Here is a 15611-nt window from a genome sequence, read left to right as displayed (position 1 = left end):
GGTGGCTCTCAAATAACTGTTCATTCTTCTAGCAAATCTGTTTGGCTTCATTTACTTTGATGTTAAGTTCACAAGGCTAGGATTTTTAAAAATATTGTTTTGAAAGTATCTCAGTGGTCTTGAAAAGCATAGCACATCACACACACACACACACACACACACGTGTGCGCGCACACACGCAGTTGTAGAAAAGTCATCCCCAAACACTGACTGCATCGTGTGAATAACATGGAATATACCAGGGATGTCTGGAGAGCATCTAGCCATGTTATATGAAAAACAGAGACATCCATGTCTGGGTACTTTCCATTTTATAAACTACTTTTAAAGAATACTTCCTAGCAATGTGTAACTTTGTTAAATTCTACAGTGCTTCAGACTTTAGTCTTTTAAAACTGCTATTATTTACCTGATGAGCTCTAATGTCATCTCGAACAAGTATTTATTAAGGAGTATTATAAAGGGTGGCGCCTGTGGCTCAGTGAGTAGGGCACCGGCCCCATATACCGAGGGTGGCGGGTTCAAACCCGGCCCTGGTCAAACTGCAACAAAAAATAGCCAGGCATTGTGGTGGGCACCTGTAGTCCCAGCTACTCGGGAGGCTGAGGCAAGAGGATCGCCTAAGCCCAAGAGCTGGAGGTTGCTGTGAGCTGTGAGGCCATGGCACTCTACCAAGGGCAACAGAGTGAGACTCTGTCTCAATTAAAAAAAAAAAAGAGTATTATAAAATAATATATCCGCATAAAATGATGACTTGGGAAAAATAATCCTTTGCAAAATTAACATAGTAAAAATCCTTTATTTTTACACACACACACACACACATACAATTTAGACTAAAGCACTATGACCTATCTAGCTCAAGAAATCATCTTAGGATCAAAGGTTCTGAAGAAAGTTAAATGTACACACACACTCCTCTTTTCTTCTTCTTTATTTGTTTCCTTTTCCTCTGGCTTATCATATTGACTGTTTAGCTTTTGTCAAATTCTTTCATAGTAATTACCAGACATTTTGGCAAAGACAAAAAAAAAATATGTCTGGGTATATGTGTGTACATACGTAGACATGCACATGAAGGTTGAAATGTGGTGTTAATCATTTGATTTTTTATGCATCACATGTTTAAAACTTTTATCTACTATAAATGTTTAAAGGAACTTTTATGAATATTTTCCAAATAATCACTTGGATATTTGCATTTGAACAAACAGAGATTTATCAGAACTGAGAGCAAAGCAAGAACCTGTGTCTTTTGAGGAGTCATCCCAACTCCGACGTGGATGATGAGGTGGCTCTCATCGTTAACATGGAGATTATTTTTTGGTAGGGGGCTTCATGTTCTGCTCCTGACATTGCAGTGCACTGTGGTACTTACGGGTCTAGGCATCAAACAAACCCTGATTCAGACGTCATTTCACAACTTTGTAATAGGTTAGCTAACAGTTCTCTATCTTGCTGATGTATAAAACATATGCCAATGCTACTTGACAGTAAGTTTGTATAAAATGAAATAATATTAATGAAACGTGGCACATAATATATACTCAGTAAGTACTACCTTCCTCTGGCCTGTTAATTTTATTTTATTTTATTTTATTTTTATTATTTTTTTTTTTTTGGTTTTTGGCCAGGGCTGGGTTTGAACCCACCACCTCTGGCATATGGGACCGGCGCCCTACTCCTTGAGCCACAGGCGCTGCCCGTGGCCTGTTAATTTTAATGTATGCCTGTTATTTCCTCCTCTGTGATCACTTGTGGCATGGCATTATACCATAACCACTAGCCACGAAGACAATGCTAGAGAAAAGGAATCAAAGGATTTTTAAAACTATTAATTATCTAATACCCCCGCCCCCCGAGAATGAGCTTATGAGGAAAGAAATCTAAGGAAGTCATCAGAAATTCATGTCTCCTATAATTGTAATGATTTCTACAAAAATGGAGTTAGCAAACAGGAGTGGGAGACTTTTCAACAAAGCGTTGCTGAAATCCTATTGACATTGATCAAGTGGAATGGACTGCTGTACATTAAGCCTTTTAAAATAATAGGAGATCCTTTTATTGCCCATTCATATACGAGGGTAATGTCCTCTGCTCCACAGTGGATGCTGCTGATGTTGGCTCATGTAGGTTAAACTTGTTGATTCGCACCATTCTTTAAAGGGAAAGGGTCAGGATACAACTGTCATTGAAATTATTGAATAGTTGCTGTATGTTTTCTTTTTTAAGAACTAGGAGGTGGGAAAGAAAGAAACCTCCCACTCTAAGATATTTGGAGCTGCAATTCAGTCTAGAGCTGATCATTTTAGCTGGTTTATAAACCCCATAAGAGTAAGGTTTATAATGGAAACAATGACAGAGTCTTAATTACAATGATTCTGGCAGCAATATCCCTACAATCCAGAGACCTCTTTTTCATGTCTGAGTACTCTTTTCTTTTAACCTCTTCAGACTCATATTCTGTGTAACTGCAATTTGAGTGTGCAACTCTTTCTGACTTTTTTTGGAATTGGGAGAGTCTGACCCGTATCATACAAAACCACATTAAGCCACTGGGATTTGTCTGGATCTCCTCCTACTGTGTCATAATCAGTCTCAATTATTTGTTATCTGTGGAATGGAAATAAAGAAAAGGGAAAAGAGATGATCTGGTATAGAGGAAAATGACTGATCTGGAGGTCAGGATCTTTTCCTCTCTGTCTTTGATGAGGTACTTTGGCAGTTTCCATACTGATAATACAAAAAACTAAACAGCTGTGACTTTCTAGAGACAAGCCTACAGCAGTAGTTTACCTTCAATTTGTCAACTCTTACTGCATTTTTTAAACTTAAGTATAAATCAAAGGCCTATATATTGTATGATACTAAATTTACACTTTTTTCTTCCTTTATAATTTCTGAGGCTATCAAAGCACTTGAAAAAAAAACATGATTTCTATGAAGAAGAGAAATAAATAAGATTTGGATAAGCATATGAAATGTGAGAAAAAAGGAAGAATTTGAAATAAAAAAAAGAATATATGAACTAAACACAGTAGAAGTAAGAGGACAGGAGGAGAAGACTCATCTAGAGATTTAAAATTAAGAAATAGAAAGAAGAGAAGCAAGGCTTTAAACATTAGACTCAATTTAAGATAAAAAATTAAGTGTAAGATTTGAGGTGAACATTTTATAAGGTAAGGATTCCTTGTCTTACGAAAGAATCCTTCGAAATCTTTCCCTATGGCATTTAAAATAAGATTCAATGTATACAACTTTGATTTAGTCTATGCTGTGGGTAAATGAACTATTTTGAAATGAACTATTTGAGTTTTAGATACTAGTCCCAGCTCTGTCTCAAAATCTATACCTTTGAGAAAGTTAATTCTGAGCCTCAGAATCTTCATATATAAAATGAATAGGATAGGCAAGTTTTCATCCACCCTTAAGAGTTCATGAAATCAAAAGGCACGTGGGATAATCTTTCTTGGTGACATATTGCCAGGATGCCCAGTCCTCGTGTTGGAGGACATTGTTGAGTTTGATTGCATTAATTGGATGGCCAAAGTTAAAAAACAACTTTTTGAGGATGACCGAAATGTGCATGCTTTGTTCTGGAGAATTAACAAGGCAATAGCTCCATTTATAACGATATAGTATAGCTTCTGTTGCTAACATGCTTTTAGTTGAATCTTCAACTGCAATTTTTGAGCGATCACCATTTAATTTTGGTTTATTTATTTATTTTATTTTATTTTTGGAGCCAGAGTTTTGCTCTGTCACCCTGGCTAGAATGCAGTGCCATCACCACAGATCACTCCTGCATCATCCTCCTGAGCAGCTGGGCTGAAGGCAGATACCACATCTGGATAATTTTTCCATTTCTTTTCTTTTCTTCTTCTTCTTTTTTTTTTTTTTTTTGTGGAGAATGAGTCTCGCTTTATCATCCTTGGTAGAGTGCAGTGGCATCACACAGCTCACAGCAACCTCCAACTCCTGGGCTTAGGCGATTCTCTTGCCTCAGCCTCCTGAGTACCTGGGACTACAGGTGCCCGGTAGAATGCCAGGCTATATTTTTATTGCAGTTTGGCTGGTCGGGTTTAAACCCGCCACCTTTGGTATATGGGGCCAGGACCCTACCGACTGAGCCCACTGCACCACCCAATTTTTTCATTTCTTATAGAGACAGGGTCTTCTTATGTTGCTCAAGCTGATTTTGAACTCCTGTCCTCAAGTGTTCTGTTGCCTTGGCCTCCCAAAATGCTAGAACTACAGTTATGAGGCACCACACGGGGCCTTCAATTCTTTGTCCCTTAGTTTTATTTTCCAATTAACTAAAAGATGGCATTTCTGAATTTCTAATCCACTATTTATTTTGGATAAAAAAACTCTGTTTAACCAAGAAAATGGAAATAAGTACATTCTTGGTTGCCCTTATATTAATTTAAATTTGCATAACCTAATCAAAACTCAACCTGCCTTGCCCTTTAACAAAAAGCTAGATTCTCTCTCATTACTAAATAGCTACATTCTTCTCAGTGTTTTTTAAAAGATGAATTATTTTGATATCCCATGACTTTTCCTTTAGAATGTGTCATGGAAATTAAAATAGACTTTTTTGTGCCTAAGACAGTAATGAAAATAGTCCAAAATGGCTGGTGGAAATGAATAGAAAACATTGCCAACATTATCAGTATTGTAATTCTTGTTATGCTTTTTCCTAATATAATGGACTGAAGTCATCTGACCCCTAAAAAAATTGTCTGATATTTCTTTTATAGTATTATTTTGTCTGCATAAAAATGATAGAGCATATAAGGCTGTGCTTAGTGACTTACATCTATAATGTCAGTAGTTTAGGAGACCAACCTAGGAGGATCACTTGAGCCCATGGGTTTGAAACCAACCTGAGGGCGACACAGCAAGACCTTGTCCCTACAAAAAATAAGAAGACTTAGTCGGGTGTGGTGGTATACACCTGTCCTGTTGTCCTAGCACTTGAGAGACTGAGCCAGAAAGATTGCTTGAGCCTGGGAGGTAGAGATTGCAATGAGCTGTGATCAGGTCATGCCACTCCAGGCTGAGTGACAGAGCAGTACACTATCTCACCAAAAATTTTTTAAAAGTAGTACAATCTAAGATTTTGAACATTAGAATATATTCTTTGAGGTTTCTCTAGTGCTATTTTCCAACAGAGATGTGTATCCCATGATCATTTTATAGTCTCAACAAATATTTGTTGAGTATAGGGAATGTGCCAAACACTGTTAAGTGCTAGCTATTCAACTGGACACACACTGCCATTGGTCATTAAAACTGTGTGACAAGTGGCTGTGATAGGCATCTTAATATTTCCTAGGCTAAACTGGGTGAAAAGAGAAAGTGATTGGGTGATCAGAAATGAAACCCAAACTCTTATTTCCTTTGAATAATCTCCTGGGATTTATCCCAGTCATCATTTGCAAATATACATTCCAGAAGGAAACAAGTTCCCGCTCAGCTCTCTAACTGGTTGCTGAATAAAGAGAACTTTTTCTTATCTTAGTGGTTGTTCTCAGCCATACGAGGGCACTCAGGTACAGTAAGGTTCTGTACCTATCAGCACAGTCAATGTAACCCTTGCTTTATGGCCTGGGACACACTGAGTATCCTTGAAAAACTAGCAGTGTCCATAATAAACCCAATCACAAGTGAAAGGCTTTCCATAGATATAAGAAATTATTTAAATTTCTTTTATAAGTATTATTCATCAGTTTAGGGTCCTTCCTCACTTTGCCCATTTCTGTTTCATTATCCTATATTGGGCTGTTTTGTTCAGCCAGATAATTGTTGTCATAACTTCATGTATCTGAAATACAACAGTGACCCGTTTAAAGATCTGAAGGTGTTCCTTATGTATTTTTAAAGAAGATGAGTAAAATAGAATACATTCTCTTTGCCCTGATGATAATCCTTTGTATCTTTCAAATAATATTTGTGATTAGGTAAACTACTTAGACCATAGCATTGGCTATCACAGACACGGATTTACAACTGTGTAGAGAAAATGATCAATAGGTACATATGGGGAAGTCTGACAGTTTAGTGGAATTGCTTTCAAGTAATTTGACACATTAGTACTTACAGACATTCACCGGACAGTAATCCTCATTAGAAAAAGGGTTGGATTATTGGGGTCACTCGCTCTAGTCCATTTCTGAAACCTGAGATGTAACCAAAAGTCAGAGCTAAAGGAAATAAAAATGAACCTATTCCAGGCCTTAGAATCGTTTCTCTAAGTAAGCTGTCTCCCCCCTCTTCATGTCTCCTTTTCTCTCTCCCTGTTCTCTTTCTCTTTTTACTCCCTCCCCTTCCAGCTCCTTTCTTTTTAGCGTGCTGAATTCATTAGATGGCACAGTGTAAATCAATAGTAAACTCTAACCGCCTACTCCGGGCTCAGTTACGCAACACCACATAACCGGTACACAGAGACAAAAAGGGAAAAAGCACACACAGCCTTTACATTCAAAAGCTCTTGCATAATTTTACTTTTCCACAGCCAAGAAAAAAAAAGGAAATAACAGATGGGGAAACTTACAGTTTTTTTTTCCCTTTTCTCAGACTGCTTAGAAGAGAGTTAGTTAACATCCTTGGCCATTGCTAGTTTCCCTAGGCAGCAGCAAAATGTCCCATAATTGTCCGTGCCTTCACTGGCTTTACACAGGTCTTTGTGACCCTATTTGATGCAGTGAATTTTCCAGGTAATAGAAGACTACACTTATTCTGAGGTGTTTTTACTTAGTTTTAATTTATTTTATGAAACCCCCAAACATGTGAAGTACAAAATGAATTTTAAAATAGATCGAGGACAGGAAGATGTGTATGAGTGTCTATGTTTGTATGTTTTCACTTGAAAGGTATCCTCATGTCTTATTTATGTAAAAAGCCAGTTACATAAACCCATCTTCCTTTTTTTTTTTACTATGATGGCTATATAAAGTTTAATTTTTTTTCTTTTGACAAAGCACATTCAACCCCAAAGTTTTAATGAAAGAGAAACATCTAGGTGATACAACAGATGTAGTTAATTCAAACTATATGTTATTCATCAACTAAACAACCATTTTACTTAAGAACGCATAGCTTCTGAATTCTCATTTGGAACTTTCTGTCAGACTACTTCTTGGAACACCTTTGGGTCTTTGGGTTCATTGTACTGCCTTTCTTAATCCCTCAACTGTATAATAAATAGTTTTTCTTTCTCTCTTTCTCCCTTAGCTTTTCACCCTTTATCCACATACCCGGTATTTCCATTATAGAAACTCCTTCCCTGTTTAAAAGAGAACCTAGTAAGATTTGCATGTAATTTATCAGTGTTTCTTCCCTGTTACATTTTGTTTCAGTGAACTAACCGATGTCCTTTGGGAACTAGGCATTTGTCAGATAAGGGAGGGTGGAGAGATTTGGCTCTTTGTGGTGTTCTCCCTTTTTAGTTTCTGCCGATCAAACGGCTTATATAATGGATAGAAAATGAGAATGCACATGGCTAGGCACTGTTAGCAAAGGAGAAATTAATTTAGGCATGAGAAAGGCAATGGTAGTGGTAGTAGTTCTGATTATTTTTAATGCAAACAGAAAAGATGGAAGATGGGTGGGAGAGAGGATGGATATGATCGTCATTGTGTGAGCAGGCACTACTGAAGCACTTCATCTCCTTGTATTTTGGATGAGCACATTTCTTAGGATGTTAAAGCCATAAGAAATTGGTTCATTTGATTTTATTGAAGTGATGACATGAATTTTTCCTTTAATTTTTTTCTAGTGGATTAAGGGTATTTTATAATTTGTTTAACATTGTCTCATGTTTTAACTATTGCAATTTAGAATTTATTTTATAGAAAAATGAATATATGGTTCTCTGTTGTAACAACTGAGCAATCAAGATCATTGGGATTATCACATCTCTTTATTAATGATGACATGGGGCATCTTTTGTTGTCTTAATATTAATAATGACTAAACTAGTATACATATTTAAGGCATTTTATAAATATATTTTCTTTCAGTTTTTTGTTTTTTTTTTTTTTGCTTAACAGAATCTATAGTGAGGATAGACTTGTTTACAGAAAAATAGTGAAAATTCACCAAAATATTCTAGTCTTAAGACCAGGAAGTCATAGTCTCATGGGTATTTTGCTACATGTCCCTCTATATATATTATTGCTGAGTCTGAATTTCAATATGCATTTTTATATAGTTACTTGATTTTCAAAAAAAAGTCTACACCATATAAAGCGAGTTCTTTATAATGTAATTTTAACATGATCAATAATCTGTAACCAAGTTCTTATTTTTGATACGTCGTTCTGCACACAGGAAGTCATTTTGAGTACCCTGATTTTCAAATAGATTGCCTGGATTTAAAAGAAAACTTAGAGCCCTAAAAGTAGGAGAATTAGCATTTTCTTGGCTGTCAAAAATAGTTGGAGGCATCTGGTTATAAAAGAAGTAGCGGAGAAGGTCTTTGATCTTTTTCCTTGCCTCCCTTTGTCAGAATAGCTTCCATTTTCATCTTGGTAGGTAGGTTTCCCCCTCCCTGAACCGTACTAGGGCAGGATTGATCTTTCAAAGTCCAAGGTGTGCCAGCCTAGGAACATGTAGGCTACTTCTTGTTTTTGTTTCTGTTTTTGTTTTGTAACATAGGAACCAGGTTTAGGAACTTCTGAGAGGCTTAAACTTCCTATTATCAAGGCATGCAAGAAGCTAGGAGCACTCTTAAACATTTTCTAATTTTCTATAAGTTCTCCACAACTGTTTCAATTAGCTTCTCATCTTGTTGCTATTGGCAGTGGTAGTAGGTATTTTTAATGTTGCAGCAAGAACCTCAGTCACTGACTTACCTTTTCAAGCAGATTTACTCCAGTTATATCTGGCACATAGAAGTGGCTCCATAAATATTTTTCATGTTTTGATGAGTTGGTGAGGAACCTGCTGTGACCATTCCTTCATGGTTCTTATGCAGGTAAGCAGTGAGCCATGAAAATAATAAAGGAATAAGAAGAAATTAGATACAAAGCTCTTCAGGCTCTAGTGGGACATGTTACCCCTTTTTGTGATCAAGCCCTTTTTATCCTCTCTCTGTCTTTATAAGAGGAGAAAAATTCAGAAGGCAATTTTACATCTAGAGGTCCTTTTTAGTGGTCAGAACTGCTCAGACCATTGGGTCATGTAAAAAACAATTTTTGGCAAGCTACTTTGGTGATCCTCATTAACTTTCATATGCAAGTATGTTAGGTACTTAAATGACTCTAACTCTCAAATATACTCCTGTGCTCTGCCACAATATCCTTTGAATCTTGGCATTTCTCATTTCTCTGGACAATTATTTTTGGACTTCTTTTATTTATATAGGTCTTAGAATGGTAACTCTGGAAAATAATTTATAGAGTTCTTTTATATAATGTTTTATTACTTTAACTACATGAGTTCTTGATTTTTCTAAATTAGTTTTGGCTTAAGTCAATCATGCTGGTCATTTTCATTGAGAGGGTGGTGTTGAGAGTGGGAATGATCTCTGGGAAAACATCCGTGACTTCTAAATTTTAAAGGCATCAAAAAGAAAAGCTTGTAGAATTTTTGATAGACAACTGCTTATTAGGCAAGCAGTTCTTAATGTGCAGATTATATAATATATGGAGATTTTGTTGCTTCCTAGTAGAAGCTTTTTAAATGTTAATTTTGAGGTTTGTTTTGTTGTTCTGTGACTTAGCATAAAAGGTTTTTGTTTAAAAGCTTTCAATTCACTCGTTCCATTTCTTACAGGACTGGAAACATAATACTATACATTTATTTATATTCATAAAGGAGGATAAGGCCAGTAACTCACAACTCATGAAACCCGGGGTAAATAATCCATAGCTTGTTCTCCCACCATTGCCACAATATTTAGATCTATAACATAAGTAACAAACAAGTAAAAACAAGGAGAAACCAGTTTGTTTTTATTTATAAAATGTTTAATCAAAATTACAGTAAAGTTCAAATGGAGCTGCAAATCCTGGTGGTTTACAATGATTTGATTTATTTTTTAAAACAGACCATGGATAATTAACCATAAAACATAACTTTCTCAACACAAGTTTCAGTGAGTTGCAGAAATGGGCAGCAAGTCATTCATAACTGGTTGCAACTGGTTAGAGCCCTTAGTTAAACACGCAGGCAGTCACAAATGCTATTTTCTCTGTGTACAGTTGTATTTTCATTCTCAAAGCAAGCATCTTGTACTTTTTATATAGTGTCACTAAGTCAGTGTCGCATAGTTAGGGAGCAAATAGGTTATTTTCTATAATTGCCGTTAGTCATACATTTAGTAAAATTATTACCTGGCATTTAAAAGTACTTTTTTTCATTTCAGAATGTTTCATCGTCACTAACTGGATATTCATCACAACATTGCTGTCCGGTAAGTAGCCTTCATAATCTTTAAAATGGCAGTTCAAAATATTGAGATGTAAAGAAGTCAAATATATTTCTACAAATCTGAGAAAAAAATTAGACCTAACAGATATGGGTCTACCACCCAGAGTACTAAATTTTAACAAAACATATTTTTATTGGTAAAGGGTACATCTTTCCTATCCTGTTTGTTCATTTGAAAAACCATCCTTTAGAAAGACAAGAAACGTGATCTCCAGAACCTGTTATCATAGATTTCACACTTTAGAATGACTTTGCTAACAGGGGTGGAAGACTCTTCGGAGATACATGATTTCTATAGGAAACTCCTGAGTAGTTGCAAAGGGTGATGGGGTGGAGTTACACACTGGTATTTTCCACGTAGGACACAGAATGTCTTGGCGTTAAGCAAATAAACACAAAACCCTCCAGGCATACTTTGTGATATTAATAACTATCAATTAGTATTTTGTGATATTTTGTAAATTTGAAATACAGTTTGCTTTATTTGGATCAATTTTAAAATCAGACATGACCGCTTTGCGTACACTCACAAACAGAAGGGGAAAATACCTTGTAGAGTTATGAATAAGGCCACCCTTCCTTACCAGTTAAGTAAGAGGACCAAGACCAGGACTCCAAATGAATATAAGTTTGAAGTTTTATCTGTGTCTTTTAGTGAGAATGTATAAAGTTTCAAAAAGGTTGGTATTGCGACCTTCTAAAATTCTTGATATTTCCATGGCTGAGAGATGGGTTCAGGTCAGGACTGAAGGTGTACGGGTGGAACATCATCAAGCTGAGTTTGCTAGAGGTCGGCCTGCATTGAAATGCACTGGTAAATGCCCTGGAAAGGAGATGGGCAGGGTGACAGGGTGACGCGCCTGGCATCTGTCTGTGCTCTGCCTGGCTCCATCCAGCTCCATTTAGTCATGGACATCCTATCCATCCAAACCTCTAAAAGTGACTCTCTTGACTTTGCTTTATATGAATGTGTATAAAATGAGGTAAATAATCTCTTAGACTAATAAGATAGCTTTCTAACAGGGACTTTCTGTAATCATTGCACATAATCCGTAGTAGTAACTGCGTTGTCGTTTCTCATCCTAGGCAGGAGCCTTTAGGATTGTAAACACCCCCCTCCTCATTCCTACTGCCACACTTTGTCGTTATGCAGCCGGGAAAGAAACTCTACTTTGTAAGCCTCAGGAGCTTAAGGGACAGGCTTATTTGGTAGTATGAATTTGTTGCTCCCTTTGAATTTATCACAAGGTGATCTCATCACAAAAAAAGCCTGAATTTCACACCCTTGCTGGCTTGCCAAGAAGCCAGTTCCTCCCCTATTTCTATCCAGCACACAGAAAGCTCTTTATGTTTCTATGATCAGATAAAATCTGTACTGACGTTCCTTTTCCTGTGGGTGTATTTCACTTCTAGATGTAAAGATTTAAACTAGCAGGGTAAGGCCACGTGGTTTCTCTGTTTTAGTAAATGAAAAACTCCTTGGGAAAGGAGAGCACATCTTTTCTACTAATGAATAAATATTTATTTTCATTTAAAAATGATACATGCTCATTAAAAATAATTTGGAAAAATACATAGGAGTAAAATGAAGAAAAATTAAAGTAATTATTTCTATAATTTAAATCCAGTCATTAATAACCATTTGATATATTTCCTTACTATCATTTTCCCCTGAGGATATATCTTTTAAGCATGCTGTTATCCTACTTTCTATATAATTTTGTGTCCTGCTTTCAAAATTTAACATAAGAATTTTGCGTGTAATTACATAGTCCTCATAAACATTTTAAATCAAAATGTACTTTTCCAGAAGAGAAAGAGCTCATTTAGCTTAAATGTCCAATGAGAGAACTACTTTTATTGTTATCTATTTTTTGTGTCTCTGTAATATCTTTCATAACCAGTTAATGAAACAGTCAATAAATAATAAATGAATAAAAGTTCAAATAAGTATATATATCTTTTAATTTTTATTATTAAAAACTTTTAAGTCATGAACATAGATTACTACAATGAACTCCCATTTATCCATCATCCAGCTTGTACAATGGTTAACTCCTGGCCTATCATTTTCTCACTATGTTATTTTGAAGCAAACCCCAGACATTATAGCATTTAATACATTCATATTTCAGGAGATTTTTACATGTTAAGGTTAAAAACATTTAGATAAATAGTTCTAATCCTTGTATAGGTGTTATAGCAGTATTTTGCTTCTTAGCATCCTGACAAGCTATTTTCTAATATATAACAATTGATCATAAAAATCTCATCAGTGATTTCATTCTATTCTTAGGCACATCTGTCAGCCAAAAGGCAATTTGGTTGACTGGAGAAACATTTCACAGATCTGGCTAGGTTTCTTCAGGGGAGTAATGTTTTGTTAGGCACTTTTTTACTTTAATCAAGTTTATTTTTTTTTTAGATGTTATAATTTTTATTTTATTTTTTATTTTTATATATAATTTTATTTTTTTATAAAGTCTTTTGTACATAGATCATAAATACATTTATGCCCATTTCAGTGTGTTGATTATTTGTACAAATTGGAGTGCTTACATCATACTAATCAGCATAGCTTTCATCTCATTTACCCAATTATAGCATTAGGACATTAGTGTTCTACACATGATAGAACCAACTTGTACTTGCAATGTGCTCCATAGTTGTGGTCCCCCTACTATCCCCTGCTATCCCTCCCACCCCTTCCCCATTTACTCAAATTTAGAATGATAATTTGCATGCCAACTCTATGCAGCATTAACAGCATTAATTATACTCATTATTGGATAGATATATGTGTTGTGTACAATCCTTTATCCAAGATGAAAGGAAAATGTAGTCCTTGACTACTTAGAACTCCAGTCAAGCTGCAGCCAACCATACTAGATGATAAATACGGCAAATCTACAAAAATCAAATATAACACTGAATTTTAAAGTTTTCAGTTCTTAAGGTTTATTGGTAGAAATGGAAAATGTGTAATAAGTATATGGGGCATTCAGGAAGTCTGAGAAGGGGGGAAGTTTATAGTAAGCATCTGATTCTTCTGTTAAAAACACTGGAGGGAAGGAGATTATACGTTGTAGAACAAAGGGTGTTCTCTATTTCTCTATGTGTCTATAGATATTGCTCTAGTTTAGTCTAAGAACACTTTAAAGAAACCTCTGTGAGTGGCTCGGCGCCTGTAGCACAGTGGTTATGGCAACAGCCACCTACATCGAGGGTGGCAGGTTCAAAACCCGCTCAGGCCAGCTAAACAACTGAAACAAAAAAATAGCCGGGTATTGTGGCGGGCACCTGTAGTCCCAGCCACTTGGGAGGCTGAGGCAAGAGAATTGCTTAAGCCCATGAGTTGGAGGTTGCTGTGAGCTGTGACGCGAAAGCACTCTTCTGAGGGTGACATAGTGAGACTCTGTCTCAAAAAAAAAACCCTCTATGAGCCAGCTTTCCATGGCTAGCCTAGATCCTTTTACACAAAACACTCCACAGACATGCATGCTCTATCCAAATTAGGCTGCCGATAGAGAACCTGCATCTGGGATTTTGTGTGCCTCACTGTCTTTGAATTGTAGGCCAGTGACTGTCCTGTAACAATGTGTTGTCCAACAGGTGTATTAATTACTCTCATCAGAATTCAAGGTGTGAGTAACTATGCAGCATACTGCTTCAGTATAAACTGAATTTATGTGTTACTCAGGTCTATTTAATCTTAGAAGCACATTTTCCATTGGCCTCAAAAGTGAGTAGCTGGAATATTGATGTGCCTAACCCTTGGGGAAGAAAAAAAGAGTTTCTCCATCACACTAAATCTCTAGAAAAATATGAGGGTTTACAGTATGGACATATACAAAATATTTTCAGCCAAAGCTTGTTGAGCAAAGCACATGGAAAAAAAGAAAGTAATAACACAAGCAATAAACTATCCCAAGCAAACAGAGCATCTGTAAAATTTTCCAGACTGCATGGTGTAAACAATACAAACTCTTTTTCTCCTTTTATTTCTTTTTTTCCCCCTCAGCCTCATGATCTTCAGATCATTTCTGTTTCTCCTTTACCCTGGCATCACCATCATTAGAATGTCGGCAGAAGGTTAGAAAGTTGTCTGATGGCTTGACTAAGGCGGGAATCACCAGGAAATATAGGCAGAAACTAGCCACTCTCCTATTTTAAAGTTGCAAGGATATTCTGACATAACCCATAATATTAATATTTTAAAACAACTATCCTTTTTCATAGTTATTTAAGATTGATCTTACAACACAACAGCTAAGATAAAGATATGAATCTGTCTTCAGATCTTTTCTTACATGTGACACTGGATCCTGTGCCTCATGCCATATGAACCTGGAGTATAAACTGCCTTTTAAAGAGAAGTTTGTCTATATTTTTTTTAGCTTATGTGTTACACTATATTACACCCAAGTGAATCGCCCAGGTCCCATCATCATAATAGCCATACTGCTTATTTTTATCATTATTAACAGTGCTTGCCTCTTGGTGTGCATTTCCCTGTGCTTGGCCTTTTTAGCTCCAGTTGTTCATTCAATTGCTGTTCTGTTAGTGACCTTGCATATCCTTGAACTATAAAATATTGCTTAAAGTACCTCTTTATCCCTGGTTAAGTATAGAATTGTGGTTGGATGATTCTCTTTTTTTTTTAATTTCAGATTGATATGCGGGTACAAATGTTTAGGCTACATTGTTTTCATTTCTAAGTTGTAGTTGAGCCCTTCCCAAGGGGGAGAGGGGGCGTGCTGAACACCCTCACATTGTGCACATTAGCTGAGATCCCGCCAATCACCCTCCCTCCTCCTATCTCCCCTCTTCCTCCTCTCCACTCTCCCTCATTAGGAGGGAGTTTGGGTTTTTCTTTCATGTGGGCATGTATATTGGTTTCCTATTAATATTGAGTACATTGGATACTGTTTTTTCCATTCTTGTGATACTTTACTAAGAAAGATAAGTTTCAGCTCCAAAACACAACTTTTGTGTTTACCTGATTCTGCTTCTATAGAGCAAGGAATTCTTTATAAATACCTCCACCAAGCCAGGATTTTAATTTTAGCCCTAACAACACTGATAGTAAAAATTTATTTTAAAAAATGGTTTGTTCATATTATCAGATCCTGTTTCATGAAGCTGGCCTGTTTTCTGTAAAGTTTATTGGA

General features: G+C 36.2%; 1 protein-coding gene across 7 annotated transcripts in view; it reads left to right on the top strand.

Annotated features, from left to right (window-relative positions):
- The window catches only part of ZBTB20 (zinc finger and BTB domain containing 20), an 838943-nt gene that overhangs the window by 444638 nt on the left and 378694 nt on the right, over nt 1–15611 (top strand). For 6 of the 7 annotated variants that reach the window (XM_053565344.1, XM_053565346.1, XM_053565343.1 and 3 more), the window contains one exon: nt 10376–10423. The gene's annotated coding sequence lies outside the window, so the exon portion shown is untranslated. Of the gene's footprint in view, nt 1–9787; nt 9865–10375; nt 10424–15611 lie in introns of those variants that run through there. The other variant, XM_053565349.1, reaches the window with a different exon arrangement.

This window comes from Nycticebus coucang, chromosome 16, assembly GCF_027406575.1.
Source record: "Nycticebus coucang isolate mNycCou1 chromosome 16, mNycCou1.pri, whole genome shotgun sequence".
Lineage (NCBI taxonomy): Eukaryota > Metazoa > Chordata > Mammalia > Primates > Lorisidae > Nycticebus > Nycticebus coucang.
Note: the sequence above shows the minus strand (reverse complement) of the source record. Positions and strands in the feature narration are given on the sequence as shown.